Genomic DNA, 12,700 nt, shown 5'->3' with positions numbered 1-12,700 from the left:
GCATTAAAATAAATTACAGACCAGGCGCAGTGGCTCACGCCTGAATCCCACCACTTTGGGAGGCTGAGGCGGATGGATCACTTGAGCCTAAGGAGTTCCAGTCCACCCTGGGCAACATGGTGAAACCCTGTCTCTACAAAAAACAAAACAAAACAAAAAAAAACACCAAGAAAATTAGCTGGGCATAGTTAAAACGAGCCTGTAGTCCCAGCTACTTGGAGGCTGAGGTGGGAGGATCACTTGAGCCTTAGAAGTCAAGGCTTCAGTGAGCTGTGACTCTGCCACTGCACTCCCGCCTGGGCAACAGAGCAAGGCCCTGTCCCAAAAAAATAAAGTAGTGAAATAAATTACAAGTTAGGAACTTATCTCAATTTTTTAAAGGCACCCCATACTGCACAAAACAAGTTATACAGCAAAAGCGAGGCTGCCATCAACATCCTACCTAAATTGCTAAATAAAAGGCTTTGCCTCATCAATAGGACATAGGCCCTACTTTTAGATTGACTCAGTAAGTACGGCGGCAGGGAGGAAAGATGTAACTTGACTACCAACATCTGCCTTGAATACAGACATTATATCACTTACGTGAAGGGTAGTTTCCCCTAAAAGTAAATCTCAAAGTAAAAATGATTCTGATGTTGAGATTCTACATACTGATGCTCCTTATGAACATGCATAAGCCACATAAAAGTGACTTGTATTCTTATGTCATCTCAAATGTGTTGTAGAAAAAGACAAGGTATATAATACAGATATAATTAAACATCAGGACATGTTTAGGATAAAGCAAATTAAAGTTAATTTCTGCACTTTTAATGTAAAAATAAATCTAAGAATGTTTAAAATTTTCAAAGTATTGATTTGGAGAATCTTGATACGTAATGATTAGATAAAGAAATTAATTCTACCTAAACAGGGGACTTACTCTAAGAATTATTTTACACCTAAGAAAACATCTGATTTTAAATTGGACAAATGTGAGTTTATTGAATATAAGACTTTGCCAGAACTGTAACAACACGGGTTTGAACTGCACTGGTCCACTTACACATGGATTTTTTTTTTTAACCAATTGTTACTGAAAATACGGTATTCACTGGACATGAAATCTAAGAATATGGAGGGCCAACTTTGTATACCTGGGTTCCACAGGGACTATTCCAAGACTTCGAGCATGCTTAGATTTAGATATATGCAGGGGTCCTGAAGCCAATCTCCCGCATATGCCAAGGAATGACTGTCGTTTGTTCCACAGACATGTTATTAATCTATATGACTGAAGTAACATTTCATACTTCCATAACCAATTTTTAAATAGTATTAGTTAAACCCTAGATTTACTAAGACAAATTTTTAACACGTTAAGGGGGAAAAGGAATCATGTGCTAACAAAATACTAAAAGAAACTCCATACAGAATTGTTTCCCTGATAATTCAAATTAACATGAACTGTCCAGGTTTTAAAATTAGACATATTTTATTGTGCCTGCGTTAAGTGTGATTCGTCACCCAGGAATGCTTTTAAAGAGCCCAGAATTTTCTTTTCAAACATAACATCCACAGAATACACAGCCTATTCAACATAAGCTGGGAAGCCAAGGGAGAAAAAGCACAAAACAATGAGTTGGAATGCTTCAAATTTTTGTTTTGGTGAGGAAGAGGCGCTGAGGCACTTACCAGCAATAACAGAAGCTGAAAAAAGGGGCAAAAGTCAAAAAGGCCTAATGAATAAGCTGCAGCCCTGTACAAACCTAGGTCTTAGGAAAGCAGAAATTATGATCAAGCACAGCAAATTCACCTGTATAGAAAGAAAAAGTAGCAAATGTTCAAGGAGAAGAGAGGCTATGAGACCACAAGAATTCTGAAACACCGATTCTTCAAACGTTTTAATGATTTTCTAGTTTCCTTTTCCAGGTCCCATATATAGGCCTGAAGGAATCAAGCTTTCTATCTCTGAATTTTCATGGGAGTCCCTCTTCACGCAATTCAATTCACCTTCACTTGAGCTCACATGAGACTCACTATGCATTTAGAGGAACCTACATAGACACAAAGAGATTAAGAATCAAGAAAATGTTTGCTACAGCCATAAAAAGGAATGAGATCATGTCTTTTGCAGGGACACGGAAGAAGCTGGAAGCCATCATCCTCAGCAGACTAACACAGGAACAGAACACCAAACAATGCATGTTCACACTCATAAGTGGGAGTTGAACACTAGAACATATGGACCCAGAGAGGGGAACAACACACACCAGGGCCTGTTGGGGGGTGGGGGTTGAGGGGAGGGAACTTAGAGGATGGGTCATAGGTGCAGCAAACCACCATGACATACATATACCTATGTAATAAACATGCATGTTCTCCACATATATCCTGCTTTTTTTTTTCTTTAGAAGAATAAAAAAGAAGAAAATGTTTGCATTCCTTTAACCCAATAATCCCAATTCTTTATCCTTAGGAATTTATTTGCAAGAAAAAAAACATATAGAAAGATGTTCACGGCCGGGCGCGGTGGCTCAAGCCTGTAATCCCAGCACTTTGGGAGGCCGAGGCGGGCGGATCACGAGGTCAGGAGATCGAGACCATCCTGGCTAACATGGTGAAACCCCGTCTCTACTAAAAAATACAAAAAACTAGCCGGGTGAGGTGGCGGGCGCCTGTAGTCCCAGCTACTCGGGAGGCTGAGGCAGGAGAATGGCGTGAACCCGGGAGACGGAGCTTGCAGTGAGCTGAGATCCGGCCACTGCACTCCAGCCTGGGCGACAGAGCGAGACTCCGTCTCAAAAAAAAAAAAAAAAAAAGAAAGATGTTCACAGGCCAGGTGCGGTGGCTCACACCTGTAATCCCAGCACTTTGGGAGGCCAATGCGGGCGGATTACTTGAGGTCAGGAGTTTGAGACTAGCCTGATCAACATGGTGAAACCCCATCTCTACTAAAAGTATAAAAATCAGCCGGGCGTGGTGGTACGCGCCTGTAATCCCAGCTACTCAGGAGGCTGACGCAAAAGAATCACCTGAACCCAGGAGGGAGAGGTTGCAGTGACAGTGAGCCGAGATCGCGCCACTGCACTCCAGCCTGGGCGACAGGGCAAGACTCTGTCTCCAAAAAAATTAAAAAAAGGTTCACGGCAACATTACATAAAAACTGAAAAAAGAAAACGTTCAACATCAGAATGTTTTCAACCAGCAAATATCAACTCAAAGTATAGGTATTAAACCATGAACCTAAAACTTCAATTCAATGCTGCTAAAAAGTCAAAATCATATGTATTTATATGATCAAAACATTTTATATGTGCAAGTTCAGTAACTAAGGAGTAGTGCCAAAATCATGGGTACAGTCTCATTTGCCTTAATACTCTAGTTTTAAACTTTATGAGAAACTCTTAAAATATTATTTTAAAAAGGCAAAACATGAGTGTCTATTGAATAAATACTACCATACCAATTAATATACCTCAGATTCACATTATACCCACGAGCATCAGAATTACACAAGGAGGAAAAAACAAGAGACAAATAGGAACTGAAAATGAAACAGGAAAATTCAGGGAAGAACAAACACAGAAAGATTTAAAAGCAGGGAGGCAAAATTGAAAAATAAAAGGAAAGAGGCTGAGAAAACGTTAATTTAGCTCTGGGTGATAAGAACCAGGTCATTAAAATTTTTTAAGTCCACAGTATGCAATTCAATACATGTTTGTTGAGTTGAAAAATGGAGACATGTAGACACTTATGCTGTTCTTTCACACATGGAAAAAATCATTAACACTGTTGATTTTTGCTAACTCACAACCTGAGTTACTACAAAAAAATTATAATATTTTTACACTTTTTTTTAAAGAAATGGGGTCTCTATATATACACTGCTCAGGCTGGACCACATTGGCTATTCACAATCCCTATGATAGTGCATTGCAGCATCAAACCATAGAGGTCTTCCCACTTCAGCCTCCCAAGTGGTTGCAACTACACTACAGGCATGTACCACCTAGCCTGGCTAACCCTTTGTAGTATTAGTTACGTCTTTAACCTCATCACACGTAAGTCATAATAGATTCCAATCTGAATGCAATAAACAGCCAGTGGTGGTAAATAGGATTTCTCTGTCAAGAGAACCAGGAGAGAAATATCCATGGAATGATAGGAAAGTAAGTCCAAACTATTTTAAAACCACATTCCACACCATTGTCTTTTATCTTTTACTTGGACATAAATCTTTCAAGAAACTGATAAAGATACTGACTCTTTTTCTCAAAGAAAAAAAGTATCCACACTCACTAAGTTTTACATATAATCTCCAGAAGGTTTCTGGATTCCCTGAAGAATATGCCCGGGCCCCAAGTTTAAAATCCTGCTCTACAATGAGAGTTTTCATTCCTGCCCTATCTTAAAAGAACTACAAAAATAATTATAAGTTAACATGCATGATATGTAAGTTGTGTTTCATCAGAGTACGTATTACAAATACTAATCAAATAGTTTTAATATTCTATTTACTCGCCCTCCTATAACTTACATTTGTTCATATAAAAACTGAGACACATCACTGAGTTAAATTCTATAAACTTCTCAGAAGGTACAATGACCCGTTTATATTAATATAACAAAGAGGTGAAACCTAAAATTTTTTTTTTTTTTTGAGACGGAGTCTCGCTCTGTCGCCCAGGCTGGAGTGCAGTGGCCGGATCTCAGCTCACTGCAAGCTCTGCCTCCCAGGTTTACGCCATTCTCCTGCCTCAGCCTCCCGAGTAGCTGGGACTACAGGCGCCTGCCACCTCGCCCGGCTAGTTTTTTGTATTTTTTTAGTAGAGACGGGGTTTCACCTTGTTAGCCAGTATGGTCTCGATCTCCTGACCTCGTGATCCGCCCCTCTCGGCCTCCCAAAGTGCTGGGATTACAGGCTTGAGCCACCGCACCCTAAAATTTTAAGTGATACAAAAATCTGGTGGCAATTATTAGAATTTCAATAGAACTGCTTAACCAAAAAGGATAATATATTTATGTATATACAAGACAGACCACACTGTTTATATAATAAAACCATGAAACTGTTTCAGTGTGGGACATGTGAAGAAACATCATACGACCATTTAAAATAATTAAGACTGTAATGCAGCAAAATACATTACATAGATTAAAATTTTTGTGTTGAGTATTATATACACTCATAGATGATACCTAAAAAATGAGAATCATTACATTTTTTTGAAGGGAGATTATTACAAACATTTTACTGTTTTAATTGTTCAACTTTTAAAATTTCACATTAAAACAATAAGTAACCAATCTAAATGCACAGTACTAAACTTCAACAGCTTAAATACATAAAAATAAGAATTATTCATATTATGAGAAAAAACTGAGGCAGTTTGATAAGTATACTATTAAATTTCAAGTAATACAACAATTTTGAATTTTATTTTCTTACTATAGGGTTTCAGTTGCTCTTGCTTCTGCTATCCTTTTCTTCACATTAAAAACATTGAAAGCAAATGACAAAAAAAATTTTATCAATATTTCTGTCCTTCAATTGACACAATTTTATCAGTTAGGGTGACTCAAAAAAACCATTAGCAAAAACTTAACAAATCAAAATTCAAGACTGAAATCTGAACACAGTGAAAGTATTTTTCCACCAAAAAACATACAAAGCAAGCAGACACATTTGAAAAAAACAAAAGCAGTAAGTTGAGGGAAAGGTAATTTTCAACATAGGAATGCAAAATTCCATAAAAGTTCCAGTATAAATCAATGGACAACTAAACGAATACACCCTTAAGATATACAGGCTCCCAGAGCAGCCTATAAGAGCTTGATTTCGTTATTTGAATACAGTTAAAATATGACAGAAGTAGCTGAGAGGCCTAAGCTGAAAGCTATTATTATAGGTTATCTGTAAAAATAATGTTTATAGGTTAAAAAAAAAACAACAAAAAAAAAGCTATCTGTAATCTGATCACACTGAATCTAAATACTTGGCATTCCAAACGTGCCACTCTTCATACCATGTTTACCTTTCTTTAAACCCACAATACTATCTCATGTTTTTTTAAACAGACACGTTAATCTTTTTTTAAGAAAAATGATTTATGGTTAAGTTCTCTACAGTGATAAAAAGTTTACTATTGGTAGCCAAGTATCATTTAATTAAATTTCCATTCCGCAAAAGGTTTAGCTACAATGAACTCCTCCTGCTACAATTAAATATTAGGCATCATGTAGTTGATAACCTTCGAATATAGTATGCGTGTTATATTGCAGATACATCCTGAGCAAAAGTAAATTATTTTAAGATTAGTGAATAGCAATATAATGAAGCAGTAAAATGGAAGGCAAGAGTCTTGACTTTTAGTTCCAATTCGGCCTTCACTCAGTCTTACTTAAAAATTTTAACCATGAGTTTCTTCTCACATGGCTTTAGGGTCCAAACTACTTGCATGATCTTGGATATGCCAAGATCCAAGTGGCCCCCAGTTGGTGGTGCCCAGAGTACCCATGGTAGAAGCAAATGCATAACCTCTCCGTGGAATCCTTCCCCAAGTCAGGCTCCTTAAGGTTTTTAAAAATTATTATCCAGATATGAGCCCACAAAAAAATAACAGAACATGTGACAAGCCATCATGAACAAGAGGCAGAAGAAACAAGCTAAAGAATTAGATCCCCAACTGCACTCCAGCCTGGGAGACAGAGCAATACTCCATCTCAAATAAATAAATAAAATAAACACATAAATAAAACCAAATGGATAGGTTAAAAATAGTTGCAAAGAGATCAATTAAAATGACTTTCAATAGTTTAAGTAGATCTGATGACAGTAAATCAATTTCAACACAGAAATACTTGGGTGGAACAACTAACAAGAAAACTCAACTATTTGAAAGTGAGTGAGGACTCTAGTAAGACAATTCCCACATGTCATGCTTGGAAGGTTCCATAAAAGAGAAAAACCCCTTGCCAAGATTAAGAATACAGGAATACGTTCCTATCTGGGAGTTGTAGATCAGATTTTGAAGAAAATATGGGACCACCAGCTAGAAAAGATCAGCAGTCAACCAAGTGGGAAAAATCAGCAGGAGGAGGCTACTATGGATTCTAAATCAGGCAATCAGAGGAACCACTTTCTAAAGTTCCATTTAAAGCACCTCACCTCATCCCTGCAATCAAATCTAAAAATCTTTGCCTTGTCCTTTGTATGAAATCTCCACCTAACCTTCAAAACCCAGCTTAAATCAAACCTATGAATATGTAATTTCAACTCTCTTCCACAATAGTCTTTATTATTCATTTGTTATTTAGCACTGACCATATGTCAGGACTGCTCTAGGACATTCTGAGTAGACAGCAGTAAAAGGGCCACAAACCCTGCACTTACAGAGCTAACATTCTACTAAGTGGTAAGACGGACCAACAATTAGTATGCAGTATATGAAAGGGCAATAAGTAGCAAGAATAGTGATAAGCAGGGAAGAGAAATAGGGAGAACAGGAAGATGTGGACAGCGGTTAAATTTTATTTATTTATTTTTTTATTTATTTAGAGACAGGGTTTTGCCATGTTGCCCAGGCTGGTCTGAAACTCCCAATGGTTAAAATTTAGAGTAGAGCCGGGCGCGGTGGCTCACGCCTGTAATCCCAGCACTTTGGGAGGCCGAGGCGGGCGGATCACAAGGTCAGGAGATCGAGACCACGGTGAAACCCCGTCTCTACTAAAAATACAAAAAATTAGCCGGGCGCGGTTGTGGGCACCTGTAGTCCCAGCTACTCGGGAGGCTGAGGCAGGAGAATGGCGTGAACCCGGGAGGCGGAGCTTGCAGTGAGCCGAGATCGCGCCACTGCACTCCAGCCTGGGCGACAGAGCGAGACTCCGTCTCAAAAAAAAAAAAAAAATTTAGAGTAGAATGGTCAGAGATGATTTCATTTTTAAAAAATGACATCTCAATAAAGACCTGAAATAAGTGAAAGATAGAGCCATGTTGCTATCTGTATCTAAGTGAAGAGCAAAATACGGTGAATGAGAGAAGAGCAAGCACAAAGACCATGAGACAGTAACATACCTGCTATATATGAGCAAGAGCAGTAAGGACAACATGGTTGAGGCAGAATGAACAGAAGAATAAACTGATGAGGTCAAAGAGAATTTGAAAGGGAGAGGGGATGTGGTTAACAATTCATGTTGTTTCTTACAGGAAAAGGATTGTGGCTAACGCTCTCAGTAATATGGGAAAACTACTGGAGGGGTGTGACTAGGGAAGGGTGTAGGGAGAAAGTGAAATCAGGGAAAACTGTTAGGTGACAACTGAAATAATTTAGAGATGATGGTAGCAGGTGAGGTGGTCAAAATTTAGATACTTTATAAAGGTAGAGCCAAGATGATTTGCTGATGGACTGGATATAGGGTATGAGAGAATAAACAAAGCCAAAGGCAATTCCAAAGCTTTTAGACTAGGCCAAAAACAAAGGAGCTGCCCTTTACTGAGATAGGGGAAATGTGGCAGGGACATGGTTAAGGTTGAAGATAAGGAGTTAGGTTTTAGGTAAGTGGAGATGTCCAGTAGACAGCTAAATAAAAGAGTTGTCACGTGAGAAGTGAAGGCTAGAGATATAAATTTGGAAGTATTCAGCAAATGGACTATACTTAATGCCATAAACTTGGATAAAATCCCAAACAAATGGGTATAAATAGAGACCAGGTCTCAAGACTGAAGCACTGAAATTCAACAACAGGAAGATGAAGAACTCTCAAGGGAGAGAGGAGAGGTAGAAAGAAAACCAGGAGTGTGCTGTCCTGGACACCAGATGAATACGGTCTATTAAGGAGGAGAGATGGATCAATTTTGTCAAATGGGGTTGGTAAGTAAAACACAATGAAAACTAGTAATTGACTTCTGAATTTAGCAACATAGACGTTACTGGTGACTTTGACCAAAGCAGTAGAGTAGTGGTGATCAAAACCTGATTGAAACGAATTTAAAAGTTAAAAGAACTCTAGCAAGTGTGGACAACTCTTTGAAGCAGCCTTCCTGTGAAAGGATGCAGAGAAATAAGATGGAACTTGGAGGAGAATATGAGGTTAAGAGTTTGGTTTTTAAAGATGGGAGAAACTACAGCATGATAATATGCTGACAAAAAAACGATTCACTAAAAAGGGAAAGACTAATGATGCAGGAGGGAGAGACAATGTTTTCAAATAGCAAGAAAGGACAGAATTTGGACAAGTAGATAAGAGTGATTGGCCTTAAATAGTACCACAGACAGTTCATCTGTAGGAACACAGAGAAGGAAGAATACAAAAGCACAGACCCAAGACAGGAAAGGAGGTAGATGGTATAGACGTTTGTGAAAATTCTGTTCCTAATGCTACGATTCTCTTTATGAAATGAGAAGCAAAGTCATAAGCAGAGAATAAGTGTAAAAAAGATGGTGGCCAGGCACGGTGGCTCACGCCTGTAATTCTAGCACGCTGGGAGGCCAAGGAGAAAGGATTGCTTGAGCCCAGAGTTCAAGACCATCCTGGGCAACATAGCAGAACCCTGTCTCTACAAACAATAAAAAATTAGCTAGACGTAGTGGCATGCACCTGTAGTCCCAGCTGCTCGAGAGAACAACGCAGAAAGATCACTTGAGCACAGGAGCTCAAGGCTACAGTAAGTCATGATTTCACCTCTGCGCTCTAGCCTGGGTGACAGAGGGAGACCCTGTCTCAAAAAACAAAAATACAAAAAAAAAAAAAAAAAAAAAACAGTATTGAAGGTCTTATAAAACACATTACAATTATTGTTGTAGTTTTTATTCTTTGTAAGTTGCACTCGTTTTAATTTTCCACTTAGGTTTTTGAATGCAGGGTATTTAACAGTGTTCACAAATAAATTTGCTGACTTTAAATGAATTTATAATCTCACTGAGAAAGGAAGTATATAGTATCTACAAAACTAACCAGAGCAAAAAGCCTAACTTGAGCCTCCATGTGATTCTACTCTTCCAGCTCAAGTACCATGTCCACAGCTAGTTCTCCTCCTAAAATTCCAGAGCACTTATTCTCTATTTACATACACATGCACAGAATTCTATGAGACAGTAAACGGTTTCAACTAATATAGCAAGGCAGCAACATACTGCAGTATGATAAAGATAAGAAAATAATAATTGAATTCAAAATCTAAAACGAACCCAAATACATACAAAAATTCAGTTTACTCTAAGTTATTTCCAATCAGTAGAAGGCTGTATCATTCAAATCAACTAAAAACATCCAAATAAAGTTTCAAACATAAGAAAAAATATAAAGCACTTGAGGGCTGGGCGTGGTGCCTCACACCTATAATCCCAGCACCTTCAGAGGCCACAGCAGGTGGATCACTTGAGGCAGGAGTTTAAGACCAGCCTGGCCAACATGATAAAACCCTGTCTCTACCAAACATACAAAACTTAGCTGAGTGTGGTGGTACACACCTACAATCCCAGCTACTCAGGAGGCTGAGGCAATGACAGTCACTCGAATCCAGGAGGCAAAGGGTTGCAGTAAGCCAAGGTCACACCACTGCACTCCAGCCTGCGTGACAGAGCAAAAATCTATCTGAAAAAAAGAAAAAATATAAAGTACTTGAAAACACAAGAAAACAGATAGGCTCATTTTACATAGTTCTATATGTTTAAATTTTTGTAAGTATATTCCATTTGCAGTAAGAATTTTTAAAAATAAATGATTCTACCAATCGATTTAAAAAAACAAAAAAATCAATGAGAAAAATAGACAAAGCATTAACCATTTCCTGAAATGGCCATCAAAATGCAAAAACTCATCTAAATTCCTATTGTCCTAGTCAGTCACTACACCAAAAGTATAATGGCCCCGGAGTGCACAACACAATTAAACAATTATCTTTTAAAATAAGAGGAAAAACATTCGAAGTAAGCAAAAGACAAAACAATCCAGGAAATCCAAACACTGAATTCCTCAGCATGGGAATCCCATTTACAGTATCTTTTCTAAGATTAACTCTATAGACCACACTAAAATTTCAAAGCTGTGGTACAATTTCTCCTTTTAAACTGCAAGGCAGTTATTTCTATGACTCACATCTTATTAACACACCCCTTACTTCAGCAATATCCATTCTAAAGTACTGCTACCCCAATCTGAAATGAATATAACTAATGCCAGAAATGAGTAACGAAATCTAATTTCTCCATTAGGTATCATGTCACAACAAATGAGACTTCTATTTTTTAATCAAACTTTTTCCCCTTTAATGAGAATAGATCAATCCATTTGAACAGCTTTCTCAAGAAACTGAAAAGGAATTGCATAGATGATAGCTGCTGAAAGTATCTTTCAGACTTTTGCTTACTCATCATGCCCAAACCGGCCCATTTTCTCAGGAAAAGGCACTGCTCATTTTAAAACAATTCCATAGGAAATAATCTGGTTAAAAGTTTATTCTGTAAAAAAAATCTAATTTATAATTAGATAAACTGAAAGCTTTAATACCAAAAAAATTAATAACTTTTTAAAATAGTCTTTCAAATCAACACATAAAATCAGTTTTCAAAGACAAAAGAACATAAGTCATCAAAACTGTTCAAAAATTAACACTACAACACGAAATTCATACCAATAATGTAACCGTAAAACAGCTACACCATGTACAGAAGCTTTCCTCCCCTTAAAATCTACCATCTTGACCTACTTTTCCTTTCATAAGATTCCTGAGTAAGAAAGGGCCATCTAATCCAACTAGTCACTCAGAGATTAGACCCAGCTGAAACAGGCAGCCAGCCCATGCTTGAAAAGCAGGGATGAACACCTCCCATAAACCCCCTTTATTTCTTTAGAAAGACAAGTTCTTTTTAGTTTTGATCCAAAATCGCATCACCCTGTAACTTCTCCCAGTGGTCCTATCTCTACCCTAACCTTAACAAATCTGTCCAATCCCACTACCACCAGGTAGTCTTAATAACTGATGCTTAAACTTAACAAAATTAAATTTAAGGTGGATCACCTTAGGTCACTCAACAATGGAAGTACTAAAATGACCAGATGTTTTAGGTATTATGTCTTTTTTGGGGATAAGTAAGAATAATTTATTCATAAAGGATACAATGATGAATGTCCAATAAATCAAATGTGAATTCAAGAATAATTTATTCTTGCTTATCCCCAGAAAAGACATAATACCTAAAACATTTATTCTTGCTTATCCCCAGAAAAGACATAATACCTAAAACATCTCACAAACTAAACATGAAATGTAAATGAGAATATCAAATACTGTCAAAAATGACTCTACCAAAAAAGTTTGGCTTATGAAAACAAGAATTTTTAAACCTTGTCCAAGAACACCCAATTAAAGGCAAAATAGCCCGAATACAAACAAAAAGTTCAGTATATTATCACAGTGCCATTTCAAATCAGTAAGTTGAAAAAAAAATAGATTTAATAAGTAGTGTTGGCACAAATGCGAAAAAGACACAAGAGAAAGCTTGTTTGCTTTTCCAAAACCCAAAAGTCTCCATTAAGATTTTACAATCATAAATTATTATCTACAGTCTCTGCCAATCCAGAACACTCCCCTACTGCCGCTTCCTACCACAAATACTAACATAAAAATGGCTCACAGATCACCTGAGGTCAGCAGTTTGAGAACAGCCTCGCCAACATGGTGAAACCCCATCTCTACTAAAAATACAAAAAATTA

The 12,700-nt window shown here is 37.6% G+C and overlaps 1 protein-coding gene across 23 annotated transcripts in view; it reads right to left on the bottom strand.

The window, feature by feature from the left end:
• KTN1 (kinectin 1) overlaps nucleotides 1–12,700 on the bottom strand; it is a 104,190-nt gene that overhangs the window by 73,549 nt on the left and 17,941 nt on the right. For 10 of the 23 annotated variants that reach the window (XM_077941045.1, XM_077941048.1, XM_077941049.1 and 7 more), the window contains exon 2: nucleotides 10,455–10,578. The exons of the other annotated variants lie outside the window; for them this stretch is intronic. The gene's annotated coding sequence lies outside the window, so the exon portion shown is untranslated. The remainder of the gene's footprint in view (nucleotides 1–10,454; nucleotides 10,579–12,700) is intronic. 23 annotated transcript variants of the gene reach the window in all.

Source organism: Macaca mulatta, chromosome 7, assembly GCF_049350105.2.
Source record: "Macaca mulatta isolate MMU2019108-1 chromosome 7, T2T-MMU8v2.0, whole genome shotgun sequence".
Classification (NCBI taxonomy): domain Eukaryota; kingdom Metazoa; phylum Chordata; class Mammalia; order Primates; family Cercopithecidae; genus Macaca; species Macaca mulatta.
Note: the sequence above shows the minus strand (reverse complement) of the source record. Positions and strands in the feature narration are given on the sequence as shown.